Source organism: Hyperolius riggenbachi, chromosome 1, assembly GCF_040937935.1.
Source record: "Hyperolius riggenbachi isolate aHypRig1 chromosome 1, aHypRig1.pri, whole genome shotgun sequence".
NCBI lineage: Eukaryota > Metazoa > Chordata > Amphibia > Anura > Hyperoliidae > Hyperolius > Hyperolius riggenbachi.
Genome location: NC_090646.1, coordinates 432,791,046 through 432,815,456, shown reverse-complemented (window position 1 = coordinate 432,815,456; position 24,411 = coordinate 432,791,046). Strand labels below are relative to the sequence as shown.

General features: G+C 42.7%; 1 long non-coding RNA gene across 1 annotated transcript; it reads left to right on the top strand.

The window, feature by feature from the left end:
• Positions 1 to 322: 322 nt before the first annotated feature.
• On the top strand, positions 323 to 7,651 carry LOC137552987 (uncharacterized). Its single transcript, XR_011027199.1, has 3 exons — positions 323 to 396; positions 7,156 to 7,262; positions 7,395 to 7,651. It is a non-coding gene; the product is annotated as an uncharacterized lncRNA (long non-coding RNA).
• The last annotated feature ends 16,760 nt before the right edge of the window (positions 7,652 to 24,411 follow it).

The window sequence follows — 24,411 nt, the reverse complement described above, 5'->3', positions numbered from 1 at the left end:
TAAACCCCTTTTACATGAAGGTTATTGTCATAGATAATGTTCTTTCTGTAATGCTTTTGTGAACAAGACTGACTATAGTAATTCATATGAATAAGGTCATATACCACAGACCTCAGTGTTTCAGATGTTGTTATGCTGAGTGAAAGAATTTTTGCTGAAAAGATTAAACTGTGACAAGGTAAATGGATTAGTGGTATCCACAGCAGAGAAAAGATTAAAGGCATTAGCTGTGTTACATGACAATAAGTATTACAAGACCTCTGCAAAACATTTTTCAAAATCAGTCTCAAGAATGAAGCACATCACAGCAGTTTACATGGAAGAAGAGCTGAATTGCGTCCGACTGACAAAGTTATCACAAGCTTTGCTGGATTATCGCTGATTTTTTTTCCAAAGGTAAATTTTATTGAAAAAGTTTTAAAGAACAGCTAAAGTTAGAGGGATATGGAGGCTGACATATTTATTTCCTCTTAAAGTGTAACTGTCGGGCATAAAATTAATTATTTATTTTTATCTGGTAAACAAGTAATAAGGTTGCTAACCAGGCAATCCAAAAGTTAAATATCACTATTACTTTTCTTGTTGATAAATGATCAATCCCCAGTTTACCTGACTCTCATTTGTACATTGGAAGTTGCAGGGCATGCTGGGTTGTCTTTTTTGCTTCTTTACTTTCCTCTTAGACTTAACTAATGCAGCCTCCTTGTCTGAAGCCTCTTTCCCCCGTTTTCCCCTGCCACACCTCTGTTCCTCTCTGATTGGTCAATATTTCTCATGCTGAGACAATGCACTTTCTATTGCAGAGCTGGGTGGGAGTGCCTGAAGACAGGAAGGAGGGCGGGCAATGCATACACAATCAGGCAGAGGAGAGTAAGGGAGAAAATTACTTGGCTTCAACATAGACACAGTTAAAGTGGAGAATCCTAAGAAGGATTTTCTCTTTTTTTACTATAGGAAAATCAAAACGTGGACAGTGCAATACATATGTGATGTAAGTAGAGCAAGTATTTATCTACTGATAAAGATAGTATGGCTGACAGCTCCTCTTTAAACAATGCACATTGCCTGGCTGTCCTGCTGATGCGCTGCCTCAAATACATTTAGACATAGACCCTGATCAGATTCCTGACTGAAGTGTGACTGGATTTGCTGCATGCTTGTTTCAGGTGGGTGATTTAACCACTTTACCCCCGCGCGTACGTATTTCTCCGCCCCTTTTTCCATCCTTTGACAACCAGGGACGGAGAAACACGTACTTTCCGCGTTCCCGACGCTGCCCGCGCTCCCGCTCGTAAACACGCCGCCCGCCGCTAGTAAACACGCCGCCGCCCGCTCGCCCGGAGATCAATGAACGGGAAAATCCATTCCCGTTCGTTGATCTAAGCCCCACAATGACCCGCTGCTCTCCTATGGGCAGCGCGATCATTGTGAGAAGAAACTCACGTGTCCAGCCTCCTTATTCTTCCTCCAAGCTTCCGGAAGGAGGCTTGGAGGTCGCAATAAAGCAAAAAGTTATTGTGGCCATCTTGTGGCCAAATAGTAAACTACACCCTACACATTTTTCACATACAAATAAATGACTTTTACACAAAAAATTAACTCATTACCTCCCACACTCCCCATTTTTTTTTTTTTTTGTAATTAAAAAAAAATTCAAAAATTTACAATTAAAAAAAATACATAATTAGTTACCTTAGGGACTGAACTTTTTAAATATTTAAGTCAAGAGGGTATAACACTGTTACTTTATAAACTATGGGCTTGTAATTAGGGATGGACGCAAAACTGAAAAAAATGCACCTTTATTTCCAAATGAAATATTGGCGCCAAACATTGTGATAGGGACATAATTTAAACGGTTTTATAACCGGGACAAAAGGGCACATAAATTTCATGGGTTTTAATTACAGTAGCATGCATTATTTAAAAACTATAATGGCCGAAAACTGAAAAATAATTTTTTTTTCCCCACATTTTTCCTATTTTCCCATTAAAACACATTTAGAAAAAAATAATTCTTGGCATAATGTCCCATCTAAAGAAAGCCTAATTGGTGGCGGAAAAAACAAGATATAGTTCATTTCATTGCGATAAGTAATGATAAAGTTATAGACGAATGAATGGAAGGAGCGCTGAAAGGTGAAAATTGCTCTGGTGGTCAGGGGGTAAAACCCCTCAGTGGTGAAGTGGTTAAACACTACTGCAGTTCAGAGATTAGCAGGACACCAGGCAACTGGTATCGCCTAAAAATAACGAAATATGGCAGCCTTCATATCCCTGTCACTTAAGGTGTTCTTTAAATAACATACATTTGTGGTTTTCCATGAGGGAGGAAAACACATACAATAAACCTACAAGCCTGTGCCTGCACAGATCAACCACTTCCTCCCTCTACATCATTAGGTCTAAGAAGAGACTAAACTGCTTCTGACTCTTCCCATCTACACAACATCTTCATATATATATATATATATTCTATCTGATATTCTCTATTAGTAAGTATGACTTTATACATAGGCATAACTGCTAGAACTTATTTATGCATAGATGATGGAGGATCATTGGATTTCCCACTGAATAATCAGGGGCATAACTAGGGGGGGAGCAGCCACTGCGACTGCAGGGAAGCCGAGAGGAGTGGGAGTGCCCAACTACTAACCTTTCCTCCCTCCGATACTCCAGATCATCTGTTTTTGTGGCTACACTTGTTATGGGTGTGAAGATCCTGATGGCCACACTTTTTTTATGGCCCTTGTAAGATGTACCCCCAGGCTGTGAGGGTCACCAAGTAGAGGCAAAGGAAGGGTAATGAGCATTAAGGGGCCTCATCAAAGTTTTGTGGGGGAAGGGGCCATGATTTGTAGTTACAACCCTGTGAACAATATTGTAACATTGGCGGAGTTGTTTTCGTGGTCGGCGCACAAGACGCACACCGACACAACGAAAACCCTCCACCAGCGTATAATTTAGGGAAGATCCAGGCTAGGTGCACAGCCCCAGCAGAGGGAAATTCCCACTGGCAGGTGGCGCTGTGGAGTGCAGGCGAGCACAGCCACAGATGCCAGCTGGGAATCGCACAGACCCAAGACATGGCAGGGCTAAACAGCCCTCTAAGAGGCACAGCACAGAGACAGAGATGAATGTGTGTTCTCCAAGCTAGTCGCCACCCAGCGACGGAGAACACACATCAGCAGAACAAAAAGCAAGAACGCAATCGCCGAGAATGACAATTGCCAAGAGACACCAGACAGAGCTAGACAGGACACGAGAATAACAAAGGCACAGAAAATAACAAAGAAGATACGGAAAACAACAAACGCTAACTAAACGCGAATACCGCACTCAATCGCAACAGCGAACGCGTTTATGGCGCGATCTCCAGACGTTAAGTGCAACAGAGACAAGCACGCTACCCTGACTAACCAACGACCCATAAACCCGAAACAGAACGTGAACGCTTGCTTAACGGTTACCTCACCGAGCCTACAGCAAGCGTTCGTAACAGACAAGACAGACAAACGAGAAACAGGAATAAGGTAGAGGGATCCACAGCCACTACCGCTAGAGGCTAGTGCGATCCTAGACTCATGAAGGTCGGGACAGCCCGACAAGGCCCAATTCCAGAGTCAGTCCACTCGAAACCGACCTCATCGGAAGCAGAAGCCAAACATGCCCATCAGTACTACAAGTCCTAGTGTAACACCCATCAGGACTGTGAATGCCAGAGAAGTAGTCATCGACACCCTCCAGACAATACCCACCACCTTCCAGGGAGCGTCCGAAAATACCAAATCTGCCACAATACCTGTTCGAAGTGTCCCTTTCAACACAAAAGCCACTGTTGATCCTATCCAGGGTACCAAGCAAAATTTCCCCCGGAATCTCCCAGAACCCTTTGAAGCTCCACAGAGATCCCAAGAGACCAGAACGCTCACCAGGCCCACATGGAGAACTACCAAGAACCCCTATGGAGCCTATGATTTTTCTGGATTCAGAATTACCAGGACACCCATCAAGATCAGGACTTTCAGGGACCACTTCTGGGCATTCAAGCAGGCAGGCAATATCAGAACATGTCTCCACCAAGGACGCATCTGAGCATGCTGGTAACCGAGGCACACTTGGGCTTTCTGGGTCACAGAGCACATCGGGGTACTCCAGCACAGGAGAAACCTCAGGACATATCGGGGAACTGCCACCCTCAGAGTCCGACACGACAAGACCAAAACCAGGACCAGGCAGAAAATCATCATGAGCAGAGGTCACCGGTACTGGTCTTTCAACAGAAGACTCAAAATTAAACTCAGAAATTTCAGTAACTGTGATATCATCTAACAAAAATTCATCATTGACTACATATGAGTGAAGCTCCACAAGAGCTGCAAAGGTAGTCAGCAAAGCAGCAATGCCTACTGAAGTGGGCATAACCTCAGACAGATCTGGGGGGCAGGAGGCATCTCCAAGAAGTTCTGCACCCTTTGGGAGGGACTTGGAAACCTCCCCAACATCCAACAAGAACTCTGAAGTGACATTTCCCAAGTTTTCTATGAAGGATTCTGAACTATCCTTATTACAGGGCTGAACATTAAATACCTCCTGCAGGCAAGGCAGATGTCCCAGGAATGGTTCCACCATAAACTGAGACTGAATTTCATCGGCAAGACAAAGATATCTAGGAATATCTAGTGAAACCAACCCCCGACTTTTTAAGCTCCGTTTCACTGCAGGCAGATTTAAAACAGGGTAGTATTGTCTCATCAGTGTGAGACTTCCCATGACTGAGAAGTTCTTCCTCACATATATCACACAAGTACAACTTCTCACCGGTGCGAGATCTCCCATGAGCTACAGGCGGTAGTTCAGGTACAAAAGAGTCCCCACACTCAGAACATGAATAACATTGTCCTGTGAAGTGAGACCTCAGTGTACAGGGTGGAGAGTCAATACTTTCTTCAGGATCAGACTCGCAAACAGATTCAGACTCCACACGATCAGAAGAGAATTTCTCAAGATTCATACTGGAATAAGCATGTGACCACAGTGTCTCTTTATTAGGATCAATGGGTTGGTGTGTGAGCAACTCATCCAAGATCGTCTGCCAAACATACATCACCGGATCCACCACACACTCGTCACATTCATCAGAATCAATCAAGAGGTCTATAGAGTCGAGACAATCAATCAAGACATCCACGCTTTTTGCTATATAAAAATCGCAAAAGGCTTTCCAATTGAAGTCAAATTCCTCCATCAAGGCCCCAATCTCCCATGAGGCAAATGGAGGTTCAAACAGGCCAGTATCCATGTAATCTCCATATGGATGGAGATCTGGAACGAGCATCGATTTTTTTTTTACCGCTTTTATATAGTGTGCGATCCTACCTATGATAGGATCCACATATGCCATTGCCTCAGGAGCCGAACTCGAAAACAAATCAAGCATTCCCTCTGCCCTGGGAATTACGGTATGGCTGGTCATTCTGTAACGTTGGCGGAGTCGTTTTCGTGGTCGGCGCACAAGACGCGCGCCGACACAACGAAAACCCTCCACCAGCGTATAATTTAGGGAAGACCCTGGCTAGGTGCACAGCCCCAGCAGAGGGAAATTCCCACCGGCAGGTGGCGCTGTGGAGTGCAGGCGAGCACAGCCACAGATGCCAGATGGGAATTACACAGACCCAAGACAAGGCAGGGCTAAACAGCCCTCTAAGAGGCAGAGCACAGAGACAGAGATGAATGTGTGTTCTCCAATCTAGTCGCCACCCAGCGACAGAGAACACACATCAGCAGATCAAAAAGCAAGAACGCAATCGCTGAGAATGGTGATTGCCAAGAGACACCAGACAGAGCTAGACAGGACACGAGAATAACAAAGGCACAGAAAAGAACAAAGAAGATACAGAAAACAACAAACGCTAACTAAACGCGAACACCGCACTCAATCGCAACAGCGAACGCGTTTATGGCGCGATCTCCACACGTTAAGCGCAACAGAGACAAGCACGCCACCCTGACTAACCAACGACACATAAACACAAAACAGAACGTGAACACTTGCTTAACGGTTACCTAACCAAGCCTACAGCAAGCGTTCATAACAGACAAGACAGACAAACGAGAAACAGGAATAAGGTAGAGGGATCCACAGCTACTACCGCTAGAGGCTAGTGCGATCCTGGCAAGACAGATCATAAGGATCCACAGCGCTAGTGCTAGAAGCTAGTGCGATCCAGGCAGGACAGAACAGAAGGATCCACAGCGCTAGTACCAGAGGCTAGTGCGATCCAGACAAGACAGATCAGAAGGATCCACAGCGCTAGCGCAAGGCTAGTGCGATCCAGACAAGACAGATCAGAAGGATCCACAGCGCTAGCGCAAGGCTAGTGCGATCCAGACAAGACAGATCAGAAGGATCCACTGCCACTACCGCTAGAGGCTAGTGCGATCCAAGCAAGACAGATCAGAAGGATCCACAGCGCTAGCGCAAGAGGCTAGTGCGATCCAGACAAGACAGATGAGAAGGATCCACAGCGCTAGCGCAAGAGGATAGTGCGATCCAGACAAGACAGATCAGATGAGGTAGCCAGTTGCAACCGCTGCTCCGGTTAGCACCCAGACAAACAGAACGATTTCCTGTCGACCACCGCTGGGACAGGACAATCGCAACAGACAGACAAAACAGATATGCAATCTAACTGCACTAGGAAACTGCCTAGTACAGTTCCAAGAATTACCCTAAGGTAAACTTTAACAGATCAACAATGGCTGACACTCCAGGAGTGTTTCAAACAAACCATGAAGGGGAAATAACCAGCAAAGTATTCTGGGAAACATAGCTCTTTATACTGCCAGCCTACAAAGGAATTAGCTGGGCGATTTGCATAACCAATGTATGCAAATTCCTCAGCAGCAGAGCAAATCAGAAACTTGCAAAGGAAAGACAGGTCTCTCTTTCCTTTGCAAGTATAAAGAGAAAGAAGAAAGGCAGCACAGAATCTTTATTTGTGTGCTTAGCACTTTACATACAAATGTCTATCTCATCATGTCACGTCGCTTAAAGGCCAACTATCAAAGTTAACTAAAATTCTAAATGCCACATAGATTTCCAGTAATTGCTAACAAAGGCTTTTTTTCATCTTTTCATGTTTTATGTAGAGAAAATATGACATTTACTGAGAACAGTTTTCACTGTGGGCATTACTATGGAGGACTGTGTCCAGCACATCCAGCATACAGAAACAATCTTCGCTGGCTGTAATCCTGTGAGTAAAATGTTTTCAGAATGATAGAAAGCAGAAATATAGCTTCAACTGGGTGTGTAAATAATCAGCTGCAGCTCTGTGTGCCTGATCCTGTTTCTCTCTCTCTCTCTCTCTTTCTGCCTTGCGGTGTAGAGTGAACAGTTTACAGACAGGAAGAGCTCATTCTGAATGAGAGGAGGAAGCATGCAAGAAAGGAATAAAGTACAGGTCCTTCTCTTCAGATCCCTTCTCTGTATCCGACAAATCCCTCAGCTATTCTCGTATGATCTGTGAAAAAGCAGTGTGTGGGGGGGCACTACTTATCACAGTGAAACAATCCATATCTTTTTCTTTTTTGCCACCTTTGGGTTGTACATTTTGCTAAGAATTATTTTATTCTAAATTCATTTAATTGGGAAAAATAAGAAAAAAAAATGAAAAAATTCACTATTTCTCGGTTTTTGGCCATTATATTTTTAAAATAATAAATGCTACTGTAATTAAAACTCACACATTTTATTTGCCCATTTGTCCCGGTTATTGCAACGTTTAAAATATTTCCCTAGTACAATGTATGGCGCCAATATTTTATTTGGAAATAAAGGTGCATTTTTTCAATTTTGCATCAATCACTAATGAAAAGCCCATAATTTCATAAATAACATTAATATACCCTTTTGGCATACATATTAAAAAAGTCCGGCCCCTTAAGGTAACAATTTATGAATTATTTTTTAGTTATTTAGTTAACTACGGGAGAGGGTGGGAGGTAAGGGGTTCATCTTAAATGTAATTGTGAGTCTTTTTATTTAAAAAAATGAATGTAGGTGTAATTTTACTATTTGACCACAACATGTCCTTGTGCATTATTTCCTATTAGCCTACTATATGTACGCTATCGCTAAACAGGAAGTAATGTGTTTACGTGTTACTCTGGAAAATAGAATGATGCAGGCATCCCATTGATGCCAGCGATCATTGATACGGGGACTTGGATAAATGAATGGGAACTGCGTTCTCATTCATTTATCTCCCCACTAACGGGCGGTCCTGAGTACCTGCGCATGAGAGAGCGCGCAAGCGAGCGGCTGCCACCCGCAGCCATTGATGAATATCTATGTCCCTGGGCAGGAACTGACGTCCTGCAGGACATAGATATATTGTAGCAAACCAAATAAGTGGTTAAATGTGACTGCTATAATATGAAAAATTCCTTTACCATTTTTACTGTCAATGTGTAAAGTAATTAAACAAAAAAGATGAGTATTAATTATACTTTGTAATTGCAGCTAATGCGTTTCATTTAAATAAAGTGTCCAGCTAGTTAAAATGAGAATTCCTTAATATTCTCGCTTCACAGCAGAAATAATAAAGTAAACATTGCTTATTGTCCATTAAGATAACAGAGGAAAGTGATGAGATATTTGACATCACTGGCATAGTCAAGTACATGGCTTCCCATGGACAGCACATGCCTGAGAGACAACCAATGAAAAAATTGATTCTTCTCATCAAATGATGAGGTTGCAAAATGTTGGCCTAAATGAGGATGCATCTCTTTGTTCTGCACTGGAATGGAAACATTGAAAACATATTTACAACTGAACTGTGTCTCATTATAGAGTGACCCTTTAAAGAAACCTTTTGTCTAAGTAGCTGAGACAAAGTAAGCTTGCCAGCCAACGACTGCCTGTTTCATCTATCTCTTCATGAAAGGCCTTTGAGCCCATCTTGGCTTCAGTTACTGTAACAGTTGAAACTGGATGGAATTCTATACATATGAATGGATACCGTGTACCAGAACCTGGCCTCAGACACGCTATGCTCATCTTTCTACAGAGGTCAAGCAAATATAAAATTGCACATCAAATGAGTAGCTGAAAGCCCTTTTCCCCATTCTCTGTCCATTTTGGCAGTCAGACTAATAAAGTGTGAAACACTACCTGTTTCATTTTAAAAGACATACTTGTGTTAAAACATAGCACTTCTCAAAAGTACAATTAAAAAGCAAGTTGGTCATAATGAAACAGGATCTCCATTACTGTTTCACATATTCAATTACATGTTCAGCTCTTCCTACCTTCTATACACAATATGGTGTTTTTCATTTTCATTTTTCATTTATGACTTGTATTGCAACTCAACTACCATATGTCTTAACGACTTAATAAATAGACGTATTTGCTTTGAGTTTTCTGTAAAAAAAACAACACTTAAGTAAAATAAACTGGTCCATTACGTTTGTTATTTATACTGCTGCAGTAGTGTTTGAATAACGCCAGAAACAAGCATGCAGCTAATCTTGTCAGACCTAGACACCTAATCGGCTGCATACTTGTTCAGGGTCTTTGGCTAAAAGTATTAGAGGCAGAGGATCAGCAGGACAGCCAGGCGATGTGCATTGTTTAAAAAATAATAAATATGGCAACGCTCCAGTTTTCCTTTAAAAAGGGTCAAACAGTGCTCTGTTATATTTGTACGTAGCAAATGAACATAACATACAGATCAGTCTGTGTCCTGATAAATGCTTAGGTCAAATTTGATACAAAACATAAGAGTGTATGCACTAAACTGCATTAGTCTTACACACAATGAGTAGAGCGTAATAGATTTCACGTCATTTGTTCTTGTAAATGTTTGCCAGTCATTTTTGCAATGAAAATGCTATTTTCAATTTGAGAAAATATTCACAAAAATACATTGTATTTTCATAAAATGGTCAAAGGAAATGAATTTGCGCGCCAAAGTCAAATTTAACATTCTTTTCACGAAAATTTTAAGTGAAAACAATATCGTCATTTTTGCAAATCACTGAATTTATTGCATTCTGCTATACTCATTGTGTGAGAAGACTTTCTGCACGTTGTTCTTCTTATTGCAGTTTAGTGCATACACCCCATAGACACAACCCAGACACAGACATGCAACAAAAGAAGCAGATACAAAGACACTTTTTGTTTAAAAACTTTGTGACACAAAACTCAGTTACAAAGTTATGGGAATACGTTTCTGGTACAAAGATGGGGAACTGCTTATTGGTAATCTCATAAAAAAGTGTCACAGTCACAGCAAGATACTAGAAAGAAGTTTTTGAATGAGGATGATACCATTTATTGGCTAACTTAGAGGAAAAGGCATAAGCATTCGGCTATGAAGCCTTCGTCAGACTTGATTCCTGTTTACTGACATTATTTAGAACACACAGCCTATACACACCGAACAATAAAAGTAGATACATTGTTCTGTGAACATAAATTAATGTCATTAGATGCCTTAATTACAACATCAGGAGGGTCTCCCAGGGATGCTAGCTAATTTATGACAAATAGATAAGTCCACTTGTTTGCTTAAACATCACATACCACAAACTCAGTGTGATGACGAGAAATAGTTTAATAACAGAACTTGGTCATACAATGTTTGTTATAGGCTAAAAAGCATTGTGTAATTTAAAGATGGGACTTACAATATTACATTATAGATGGGACTTACAATATTAAAAAAAAAGTGTTCCCCCCACTACCCAGCACTGCCTGCCATGAAGAATAATTCATGTCCCCAATTGTAGCAACTTTCTATATTGGTATGAGATTGATGATATATGAACTGTCTCAGCCACTCTAGCTGAACTTGTGAACTAAGAATTTACGATACCTCTGGGTCAATCCTAAATACCAGGTCTGTGAGCATTGGAGTAAACAAGGATCCTTATCTTACCCCATTTAGATGGTCTGTTTGTATTAAGGCATCTTAATGACGTATTTATGCTTGAAAAAAATATCTGTTTTCCCTTTTGAAGTTGCATGGATATAAGCTGTCTGTACCACCAGCTTGCAAACTAACAGGATGTAAACCTGACGAAGGCTGCAAGGCCGAAAGCTTGTTTATTCTTATTCATTTGTAGTTAGCCAATAAATGGTATCATCCTGATTTAAAACTTCTTGCTTTTACTGATGGCTAACACGGTACAATACCCTACTGCTACAATTGTAGCAAATGTGTGCTTTTGCTCACATTCCAAACTTTAGACATATCACTGTTCCTGCCTGTAACAGCAATCATTCACAAAAATCAGGCACAGATTGGCTCTGGGAACACATGTTGTATGGGGGTACTTATCTGATCACTTTTGAGTAATGAATAAGACAATAAGCATGCCCTCCCTTTTTCTTGTGCACCCCATTAAGGCATTAAGGGGGGTTGCTAGGAGCAGGAAGCTGTGTAGCCTCTCCTGACATTGACATAATGGCCTCAATTCACGGAGCTTTATCAAACACTTTATCAAACGTTTGATAATTTTCTTCATTGGTAAAATCTAATTTTGATTTCACTAAGGTGTTATAGATTTATCAAATGTTTTATCGATGAAATGATCAATAAATCTATAACACCTTAGTGAATTCAAAATTAGATTTTACCCATGAGGAAAATTATCAAACGTTTGATAAAGTGTTTGATAAAGCTCTGTGAATTGAGGCCACTGTATGCTGTAAACCTTGTGTAAGTTTACCAAATTAGGCATGTAGCAAGTTGCAGTACCTGCTAGTAATGAATGGACAGAGTACTTAAAGAGGAACTGTAACGTGAAAACGTCCCCTGGGGGGTACTCACCTCGGGTGGGGGAAGCCTCAGGATCCTAATGAGGCTTCCCACGCCATCCTCCGTCCCTCGGGGGTCTCGCTGCAGCCCTCCGTACAGCGGTGACATCATTATTTACCTTCCCGGCTCCAGCGCAGGCGCTCTGATGGCTGTCGGCTCCGAAGTAGGTGGAAATACCCGATCGCAGTCGGGTCCGCTCTACTGCGCAGGCGCAAGTCTCCGGCGCCTGCGCAGTAGAGTGGACCCGACTGCGATCGGGTATTTTCCGCTTTGAGTCCGACAGGAGAAAAGCGCTATATAAGTGTTCAGATTATTATTATTATTATTTCCGTCTACTTCGGAGCCGACAGCAGCCACAGCGCCCCCGCTGGAGCCTGCAAAGGTAAATATTGAAGTCACAGTCGGGTCTGTCGCCGGCTGTTTGGAGGGCTGCAGCGAGACCCCTGTGGGACAGAGGACGGCATGGTAAGCCTCATTAGGATCCCGAGGCTTCCCCCACCCGAGGTGAGTACCCCCCAGGGGCGTTTTTTAATGTTACATAATCTCTTTAAGCTTATTGCTGGAACCACACTTGCATCACAGATAAAGGTCACAGTTTCACATGGGTGTTTTTGCATATATAGTGCATGTTCTAACACACACTTCACCCACCATAGACCTCCGTCACTTGACGGCTGTCTATGGTAATCGCAGGCACTTTAAGATTTTATGTGGGACAGAATTGCGGTGGCAAATTTGCAAAGTTTAGAATGAACGTGTGCGTCACCATTGAAAAGCATTACATGTGGTCCTAGCCTTGGAGCAAACCAAGTTCTTATCAAAGATGTTTAGGGGGTTTCAGCATTGGAATGGCTATGCAAACAAAGAATGGTGCCATAATAGTGCACAAAAATGTACTGCAAAAAAGCCACACCTTGAGAATAAGAGATTGCTGTGCATCCAGCTTGTTATCGAATGAGATGTAAGTCACCTCATTTTAATCAAAATGAGTTGTAGAATACATTTTGATGTGTCTTACAGCTTGGACCCCATCACATAAAAAATAGGTAGGGACAAACTCAATCCATCATTTTCAAAATGATGATCAAACTTCATCAAACTTCAGCAGAAATTGTTTTTGTTTGTTTGTTTCTTTCTCACAAAGTGTAATTTTCTGCTTACTTGTGACAAAAAATAAAATCTTCTATAAACTCACCATTCCCCTCATGGAATACCTTGGGGTGTCTTCTTTCCAAAATGGGGTCACTTGTGGGGTACTTATACTGCCCTGGCATTTTAGGGGCCCTAAACCATTCAAAGTAGTCTGGAAACCGAATGCCTAAAAATGTCCTGTGAAATCCGAAAGGTACTCATTGGACTTTGGGCTTCTTTGCGCAGCTAGGCTGCAAAAAAGTGTCACACATGTGGTGTCGCCGTACTCAGGCGATGTAGTATAATGTGTTTTGGGGTGTTTTTTCACACATACCCATCCTGTGTGTGAGAAATATCTCTGTAAATGACAACTTTTTTGATTTTTTTTATACAAAGTTGTCAATTTACAGAGATATTTTACCCACCAAGCATGGGTATATGTAAAAATGCACCCCAAAACACATTGTGCTACTTCTCCTGAGATGCCACATATGTGACACTTTTTTGCAGCCGAGATGTGCAAAGGTGAGTACCTTTAGGATTTTACAGGGCATTTTTAGGCATTTGGTTTTCAGACTACTTCTCACGGTTTAGGGCCCCTAAGATGCCAGGGCAGTATAAGTACCCCATGAAGAGACCCCATTTTGGAAGGAAGAGACCCCAAGATATTCCATGAGGATCATGGTGAGTTCTAGAGATGGCCCGAACGGTTCAGCAGTCACTTGTGACTTTTTTTTTCTAAAAAGTTCATGTTTGCTTTTTTCCCATAGACTTTAATGGCGCCAACTTTAACGGTTAATAGCTAAGCCCCATTACATGCTATAAACACCACATTTGCAGGGTATGTAAATAGGGACAGTGGGTATAAGAGACAACATTTTTTTTCAAAAAGACCTTATTAGTTTTGAGAAAATGGATTTTAAAATTCTCCTTCTGACCGTGGGAAAATGAAACGCCCGCCAACTATTCAAAAAGACCTTATACTTTTTGAGAGAATCGTCTCTGAACCGATTCATTCGATTAATTTCATTAAAAAGAACCGGAGAGCATAGCTGCCGGCTCCTGCTGTCTCTCCCCACCTGCCTTCACCTGTCACCCTCACCTAGCCTAGCACTTGGTGCACCCATGGGTGCACCAGGTGCCAGGCTAGGTGAGGGTGACAGGTGAGGAGGCGGGGAGGACAGCGGGAGCCAGCGCTATGCGTCCTATGTGGACGCATTCTCTGCTATACTAATTAATATAGATCATGGGAGATCTTCAATAAACTTAATTGAAGATTGCAAGATGAGAGGATATTGGCGTGGGACATTTCCGAGGATATTGGCGTGGGAACTTTTTTTTTAAAGGTACAGGTAAGTATTTCTGGTTAATTAAGAACATTAAAGGACTATTTTTGTTGTTGTGTTTTTATTTCATTTAACCGATTGTGGAAATGGGTAAGGGGTACTTTGTACCCCTATACTCATTTCTCCTGGGATGGGGGTGGGCATCTGGAGTCCCCTTCTTAAAGGGGACTCCCAGATGCCACCATTAACCCCCCAGGGAGTAACCACCCCCACCTCCTCCATGGATTGGACAAGGGCTCGGGAGGAGAGAGGAAGGCTTGGCTCTCCCCTGGAGCCCCTTCATACCATGGACCATATGGACTGGTATAGCTCAGGGTTTTTGAAGCCCCACACGGCCGGGGCTCCGCATTCTGGCTATCCCAGCCTGCATGAAGGACAAGGGGTTACAGAGAGCTCAGGAGGGGGGACCCCACCTCATTTTTGGGGGGAAATTTCCCACACTCTGAACATAACAAAATAAATTGTACAAATTAAATAAAATGTTTTAATTTTTTTTTAAATATTGTTTCCAACTATCTTTTTAACATATCCTGCAAATTTGGTGTTGCTAGGATGTAAGGGGCTTTTGCTATTAACTGCTAAAGTCAGTGGGAATTTTGTTTCCCTAAGAACTGTCATTTACACATTTAAATGTATAGTATTTTTCTTTGAAATTTTAAAATCGATTTTCTCAAAAAGTATAAGGTCTTTTTGAAATGGTTTTTTTCCTCTTGTAGTCACTGCCCCCCTCTACATACCCTGCAAATTTGGTGTTTCTACTATGTAAGGGTACTTTGCTATTAACCGCTAAAGTCGGCGGGCATTTAATTTTCGCACAGTCAGAAGGAGAATTTTAAAATCAATTTTCTCAAAAACTATGAGGTCTTTTGAAAAAAAAATGTCTTCTTGTAGTCACTGACACCCTCCAGGTGTTAGACCCCTTGAAACATCTTTTCCACTACTTTTGTGGCCAGAAACAGTGTTTGTATTTTTCAATGTTCATCTGCCCATTGAAGTCTATTGCGGTTTGCGCGAACATGAACTTTTGTGGAAATTCGCGTTTTAGGTTCGCGAACCCAAAATCCGAGGGTCGAGCCATCTCTAGTTATTTTTTGTCGTGCGAGCCTGCATTCCCAGCTAATCCCCACCTCCAGAACTTGACGCCCATCGGGGTGAGGCAATCGGGAGGTTTTTAAAATGCATAGAAAATAAAGTAATTACTTGAAAAAGGCTAATTTGTTCAAAATTTGTCCAGAAAAAAACAATATATAGATCATTTAGGTGTGATAAGTAGCAATAAAGATTGGGAACAAGGCTAGAAAAAGAGAAAAATGCTCTTGGTGGTAAGAGTAAAACAGCCCGAGGGCTGAAGTGGTGTAGATTCACATTAAAGATAAATACCTGGATTTCTCTTAGTTCCTTCCCTCCTGCCTCCTACCAAAAACTAAAAGATCCCCTCATTCACAAAATACCACTTCATCTTCACTTACAGAGGTCTTTAATTTTGAGGGCCATATGGTCACATGACTTGACTGCCTGAAGTTACTCCGTACCTTGCACTCCTCAGGGGCGTCGCTAGCCCTATTTTGGGGGGGCCTGTGCCCCCAATCTGTCCTGGGGTGCCACGGATCTCTTGGCCGCCGCTGCCCCGCTCTGCCCTGCTGTCCCCGCTGCGCTGCCATTCAGACCTCGATCAGCGCCAAGCGACCAGATAGAGCGGGCGCTAGGACCTAGCGGACACCGCTGATATGCGGAAGTGACATCACTTCCGCATATTTGTGCCTGGCGCCCGCTGTATCTGGTCGGGTCACCCGCTGATCCTGAGGTCTGAAGCGGCAAGGTAGGTGGGGTGGGGAGCGCACCTGCCACTCACTACCTAACGGGGGTCCCTGTCACTCACTCACTACCTAAGGGGGGTCCCTGCTGTTACTCACTAACGGGGGTCCCTGCTGTCACTCACTAACTAACGGGGGTCCCTGCTGTCACTCACTACTTAACGGGGGTCCCTGCTGTCACTCACTACCTAACGGGGGCCCCTGCTGTCACTCACTACCTAACGGGGGTCCCTGCTGTCACTCACTACCTAACGGTGGTCCCTGCTGTCCCTCACTACCTAACAGGGGGCCCTGCTGTCACTCACTACCTAATGGGGGTCCCTGCTGTCACTCACTATCTAAACGGGGGTCCCTGCTGTCACTCACTATTTAACTGGGGGTCCCTGCTGTCACTCACTACCTAACGGGGGTCCCTGCTGTCACTCACTAACGGGGGTCCCTGCTGTCACTCACTACCTAACGGGGGTCCCTGCTGTCACTCACTACCTAACGGTGGTCCCTGCTGTCACTCACTACCTAACGGGGGTCCCTGCTGTCACTCACTACCAAACGGGGGTCCCTGCTGTCACTCACTATCTAAACGGGGGTCCCTGCTGTCCCTCACTATTTAACTGGGGGTCCCTGCTGTCACTCACTATTAACTGGGGGTCCCTGCTGTCACTCACTATTTAACTGGGGGTCCCTGCTGTCACTCACTATTTAACTGGGGGTCCCTGCTGTCACTCACTATTTAACTGGGGGTCCCTGCTGTCACTCACTACCTAACGGGGGTCCCTGCTGTCACTCACTATCTAAACAGGGGTCCCTGCTGTCACTCACTATCTAAACGGGGGTCCCTGCTGTCACTCACTACCTAACGGGGGTCCCTGCAATCACTCACTACCTAACGGGGGTCCCTGCTGTCACTCACTACCTAACGGGGCTCCCTGCTGTCACTCACTACCTAACGGGGGTCCCTGCTGTCACTTACTATCTAAACGGGGGTCCCTGCTGTCACTCACTATCTAAACGGGGGTCCCTGCTGTCACTCACTACCCAACTGGGGATCCCTGCTGTCACTCACTACCCAACTGGGGGTCCCTGTCACTCACTACCTAACTGGGGGGTCCCTGTCACTACCTAACTGGGGGGTGCCTGTCACTGCCTACACTGGGGGGCTCCTGTCACTAACTGAACTGGGGGGCTCCTGTCACTACCTAAACTGGGTTACTCCTGGCGCTACCTTAACTAGGGGGCACCTGTCGCTACCTAAACTATCCAGGCCAGCCAGCCCAGCATCACCACCAGCCAACCAGCCCAGAATTACTATCAAAAAGGCCACAGCATCACCACCAGTCAGGCCAGCATTTACTTCAACCAGCCAAGCACAGCCCAGCATCACTGCCAGCCAACCCAGCCACAACATCGGCCACAGCATCACCGCCAGCCAGGCCACACCATCACTGCCAGGCCTTTCAGCTAACACATCATCCCCAATCCAGCCTAAAACAGTATTGCCAGGTACACCAGCCAGTAGAGGAGAATTCAGAAGCCAGGTGAGAGGTGTCTACCATATTAAGGGGGCATTCTGCCTATTTATGTGAAATGCTGTCTATTTATGTGCCTTATGACTGCTGAATTTGTCTTGTTGGGGGCCTCATGATTGCTGAATTTGTCTTGTTGAGGGCCTCAAGATTGCTGAATTTGTCTTGTTGGGTGCCTCATGATTTGTTGGGGGCCTCATGATTGCTGAATTTGTCTTGTTGGGGGCCTCACGCTTGCTGACTTTGTCTTGTTGGGGGCCTCAGGATTGCTGATTTTGTCTTGTTGGGGGCCTCATGATTTCTGAATTTGTCTTGATAGGGGCCTCATAATTGCTGAATTTGTCTTGTTGAGGGTCACATGATTGCTAACTGCGAGACTATGGAAAAAAAATGAATCATCATCATATGAGACAATAGCATTAAACCTACTTTTTTAGCTTTTTAAAACAGAAAATAAAACTGGGAGGTTCTAAAAAAATGAATATATTTTTTCAGGAGTAGGATGGATGAAATTGTTTATCTTTTCAGTTTTTCAACTTGGATTTTCCATAATGTTCATGTATGTGTTAAAACGTTTGTATAGTATTTAGTTTAAATTGCTGTTGCCACTTTGCGATAGATAAGTGACTTGTGGGTTGCAGTTTGGGCCTCCAAAAAGTTCGCCACCACTGTCCTAATCTAATGTACGATGGGCCCCACCCATGACCACGCCCACTAACTGCATGACCACGCCCATTCTTTGCCACGGCGCGCCGCACATAGCCCCCGCCTAGTGCCCCCAGGTGCCACTGATCTCCAAGGACCCTAGGAACACCCCTGGCACTCCTCCTTGCTGCTCTGATGCAGTTCTTGTCTCAGCCACAACAACTGACTATATGGAAGAAGGAGAGGAAGGGTGAGCAGCAAGCTGGCCTACAACTCCCACACCACTTCTTATTAACATAGGAGCTGCATCACCCCACCCATGATTTGTATAGAAGAGGTAGTAAGTGGCTTTACCAGTCCTTCAGTAGGTGCTGAAGAGTGGGGATGAGTCAAGGATTCCCCACAATTCCTCTCAGGAGAACCTGTGCAAGGCTGCGCCTCTGTGATGACGTAGTGGTCCTCCTCCAGAAAAAAAAGTGCATGGACAGAAGCTGCAATGTGATGTCACTGTTGAAGCCGGGATGTAGTGAGAATCTGGGGGGAGTGGGGGAGGGGCTTCCTTCTTAGTGAAAAGTAGGAAAAGCACAGGGAGGAAAATAATTGCCTGTAAATATGCCATAAATGTAGAAAAACATTTTGCTATAAATTGTTTTTGTGTGTCTCTCATAGAGTTCCTAAATTCCCATGCATCTATCAGTAATGGAATTCACAAACACTGAGGACAGTGAAGACGGTAAAGTCAGTTTGATTGTAAACACTGAATGGTGTGAAGACATTCCGAAGGAATGAAAATTACCCTTTTGTAAACTGCTTACATAGCTCTGTGTATTAATTTAAGTAAACATTTATAAGCACAAATGCGGCCTGAGAAGCATAACTGTTACCAGCTGCATGCACATTTTTCGGCCTCATAGTAATTAGATTTGTTGGTAATCAGCTCTGCATCTACAGAACACAAATGCTGAAACATTTTCCATCCTCAGTCATTTGCTATTTACTTCACATTATAGAGCTGTGTAGCTGAAAAGCACCTTTATAACAAGGCATTCTGTTTTTTGAAGCCCTTCTCCAAGCACAGATCTAAATGCACCATCTGGTAGCCGAGTTATGTTACTTTTATATGACATGCAAGGCCTCTGCAGCCGCAAGTCCAGTTGTAAACATGTGGTCATATAGCCTGAAGAAGTACAGTAATCCACCTGCTTCCCCCCACGGAGTCCTCCTTGAAGAAGACCTGTAACGACTCCTAGCAAAACATAAAAAACAATTCAGAATACAATTATCCTGGCAAGCACTGTAATAACAGCGCAGGGGATTTGGGCACAGCCCGCGCCACCATAGATCGTAATAGGAATTACGGCTATAGAGGCGCTCAGTGAGTAACTTCGGCGCTGTCAGAAGACGGAGCTGAAGTTACTTTTAAATCACTGAAATTCAGCCTCCAGCAATGGCTGGAAGCTGAATTGCATCATTCCCCACTAGCCACGTGGACCTGGAGGGGGAATAGTAATTAGCGCTGCCAGGACTTGTGCAGCTGCACGATAAGCCATATACTGGCTGTATCCTGCGCCCAAGTCTCCCGGCGGCTATTTCATATGTATGCTTATCCTGGTTTCAGTATCAGAAATGCTTATATCTATATATTGCTGTATATTGTATGTAACTCTCACGCAGCCTTCTGGAAGATCAACTGACTTTCCTGCTCACTCTAAATAGAAAAAAAAATCCCAGTTTTTCACATTGCCAGTAGTAAAAATGCTGGCATTAATGATAAATTCAAGACTGTAAATCAACAAGTAAACATTGACTGAATAATTTATAAATTAAAGCGGACCCAAACCAAACATTTTTTTTAATTAAAAATATTTAGTTGCACCACTCTGACACATACAAAGATAAAAAAACACTTCTTCAAGCCTATGAGCATTTCAGTGCATGCTTTTCACCCCTCTCTTTTCATAACTAGGATTATACTGGGGGCAGCCATTAGCAATTCCTCCATTGCTGGACACCACCTACTTCACCAGTTTGCCGGATTTTGTCCCAGCAATTTGAAAGGAAGGGAGGGGTTCCTCCAATAAATGTAAAATATTTTATATTTGTCATCATGCAGCTGAAAAAAGGCTGCTATTTATTACTATAATTTAGAAAATAGATTCTATTTCTGAAATCTTGTATTTTTTATTTGGGTCCACTTTAAGACTATACAAAATAAGCAACTTATCCATTACATTATAGGATAACTGCTGCCACTTACCCTGTTTTTTTGCATATCCCTAAATCTATAACTACAGTTTAAGTGCACTTGCCTCCTTTTCTTATTATTAGTGCACTGGTCTAATGCACTACACATTTTTTTTAATTCAATCAATTTTCTTGATTGATTGTATTGTTGGAGAAATCATACCAACCCACCTTACAAGATTCAATAAAAAAAAAAAATCAGTCAGCTTTTTCCACCACAGATCAAATTTATTTTTATAATAATAAAAAAAAACATTTTTCTTTTCTGTTAAAGCGATCGTTGGTTTGTTAGAATCATCATCACACATGATACAATAAAGTGTTTGATTTTCCCATTTTTTTGTAGGAAAAATGTAATGTTTTAATTTTTTTTTTTTAATCCGTCAGAATTTTCCACCACAGCTGATAAATAATTATCAAAAACTATATATAAAAATACAGACAATCGATTGGTTTTTACAATAAAAAAAATGACATTTGTCTTTTCTGTCTAAGTGATCATTGGTTGGTTTGGTAGAATAATCACATATAATACAATAAAACATTTGTTTTGCCCTTTTAATTTTCCCTGTAATGTTTTCACTTTTTCTTTTTTTGAGAAATTTGATTTAATTTTCTGCTTTGTATGATATTTTTTGATCGGCAGTGGTGAAATATTTTAAACTATTTTTCAGAAAATTGAATGGTGTACCTTGTAAATGTCTTGACTTATACTGTAGACTCAAGCAAATATTTTCCAGTTATCGATAATCTTTTGCATAGTTGGGGAACATGCAACATTGCATTATGTATTGTCATCAATTGTACAGAAAAATAAAAAATAAAAATATCAGAAAAATCAAATGTCCTGCTTTATTGGTCTTGTAGTCATCCCCCACTTGGGTCATGTTGGATTACATATTGGACTACAGTGAACTCACTGGAAAGACTTGTGAATCTCTAAGTGCTGGGATCATCAGGTTGCTTTATGAAAAGATGGGTATGTGTTTTTTTTTCATCATGGGTGTTTATTTGTCCAGAGATACACTTAAAGCAAACCCGAGGTGGTACATGAAAAAAGTTAGATACGTACCTAAGAAGAGGGAAGCCTCTGGATACCATATCCTCCTCGAGAGCAGAGCCGCTACCTGGGACTCTCTGAAAGTTTGCGGTCGCACTCCTCATTCATGAGCGTGGCCGTACTGTGGAGTTTAGTGCTACGTTTCGGGAAAAACTTGATATTGGTGCAGGGGAGTATCAGGGTTAGGCATCAGGAAGGTGATTACATTGAGTGGGAGGTTAGGGTTATGCATCAAGAAGGAATTCATTTTAGGAGTGAGGTCAAGGTTAGTAAGAATTTAACATTAGTTGATAGATAAGGGGATTGTTAAGGCATAGGTGATTGAAGAGGAGAAGCTCTGTAAACCTAGAAGCGCAGATACAAAGTCAATAGTACAATACTGGTAATTGTGTTTTAGCAATACCCTAGCTATGATCATCTACTAGAGCCCAACTGAACCAGTACTATTATTCTGATAGCCCTAAAGGGTTAAGATTAGGGATAATATTCAGTTTAGGGCCTAAACTGAATATTATCCCTAATCTTAACCCTTTAGGTGATGAAACCTAGACTTGGCTCCATAAAGATGTGTGACCCTATGTTAGGATCTCTCCTGTAGCATGTCCTGTTGGTTGCAGTGAAACTGCAACCAGTCAGTTCTGATTTCTCTGCATACATTCAGTTGCATAGCTTTGATTGCATTTGCAAGTGTCATTGTCATTTGCAATCACTCTGCAGTTCAGAGCAGCACAGGATGCTATAATGAATCCACCTATGGCTTGATGACAGTGCTGAATTCTCTGCATGCATGTTGCTACATAATGTTGCATGCATTTGCAATGAGAGTCTTATCCATCTGCAATCAGCCTGCAGTCTTAAATCAGAGCAACACAGGATTGAGTGATTATCATTTAGCTGTGTTGGAATTTGCATGCCTGCTCTCATTAGGTGATGTCCATATAAAAGCTTGTTCCTCCCTGTAGCAAGTGCTGACAGTTAATTTCAACTTTGCTTGGCGTTAGCCTGTTTTTCCTATTTTCCTGTTTGATTCCCAGTATCCTGATCCGGCTTGTTCCCTGACTATTCTTGATCTCCGTTGTCCTGACCCTTGGCCTGTTACCGACTATGTCTGCTCGCAGCCTGCTCTGACCTTTAGCCTGTTTTCCCGATTACGAAACTCTCCGCCTGTCCTGACCTGTTGGCTTGTTTAAGGGACTATGAATATACTTCACATACTTCACATGTGTAGTATCCCAATTGATTAATGAAAGTATGTTTGTTTAGACTGAAGTTCCCCTTTAAAAACTGTTTAAAAAGGGAGGTAGTGGTGAACTTACCTCCCCAGAAGACTACACAGTCAAATATATCAGAAAAAAATCACTTTATTGGTTGCTACAAGTATTGCCTATTGGTTAACTTAGTCCACCCTTTGTGGAGGGGTGTTACCCTATCCAGGGCCGGGCCGAGGCATAGGCTGGAGAGGCTTCAGCCTCGGGGCGCAGTGTAGGAGGGGGCGCACAATTCATTCAGCTGTCATTCCTAATTGTGTTTGAAGCAGAAAGAAATAAGAAAAGAGAATACATAGCAGTGACTGCAAGCCAGATAACTAGATATTAAGGTAATGGGGAGGTTGTGGGCCCTGTGGCACCTCTTAGTATAATAGCAATGAGTGTGTGACAGCTGGGGTGGGAGGGATGGAGGGGTGCACTTTGGTGTCTCAGCCTTGGGTGCTGGAGGACCTTGTCCCGCCTCTGACCCTATCTTCCTACCTGTCTACAGAGAGCGACTTTTAACCCTAGTGGGCTTGGGTCTTACCTTCCCACCTGCATTTCAGTGGTTGCCTAAGTGGTAACCCATCTTTGTGAGTACCTTTCTTTTGTTTTATACTAACATTACCTTTCCAATATACTACACTATCAAGGGCTTTTGATTTGTCCCTTTTTGTTTCTTGTTAACTAATAAGCCATGACTAGCCTTAATTTTGGCCCTAAAGAAACTTTCATACTATTCCCCACTAATGCTAACCTGACCATTCTGACCATCTAAAGTCTTCCCTGTTGGCACTGTAAATGTTGAAACACCCTACCAAGATCATTTAAAACTGAAACATACTGTTTTAAGTTCACATATATACAGATTTAAAGAATGGCATATCATATATATATATATAGAAATCACATACACTAAATTTAATAATCTAGGTCGAGGGGTTGTTTCTTGGCTGTCCCAAGTGGCGACAGGCGTCTGGCGATGTTGCGGTGGGATGCCCTTCTGACACGGGTGGAACAGGAGTGTTCACAAACCCGGGGAGTGAGGGATGCCCAGCAGCTTATCAATGGTGGTTTTAGAAAATTAACCAGATTGTATGAAAAGAAATCCAGACTTTGGTGGAATTTGAAGTATAATAAAACATATCTTGACAATCAGTTTGCCCCCCTCTGGCTGCGCTTCCAGGTCTTCCCTCATAGACGCAATTTGAGTGAGGATTTTAAAAAACGGTGGGAGAGAAATTTCGAATGTTGCGCTAAAATATGTCTCACCCTTATGAATGAGTTGGACACGAACGATCTGACCGCCTTGGAGATAGAAATAACAAGGGTATCTGAAACCCTCGAGCCGTTTAAAAGTGACACACTGTATAAAACTAGAAGTGAGGAGCTGGATAGACATATTACCCAGTTCAACAGAAGTCTGGTAATTCAGAGAGATAAAAAAGTGTTAAGAGATAGGACAGCTTATAAAGTAGGCACTGCCTACAGGTGGAGTAGTTCATTTCCCAAATTTCCCAAAGGTAAACCTAGACCGAAAGTCCCTAGTGAGAATAAACCT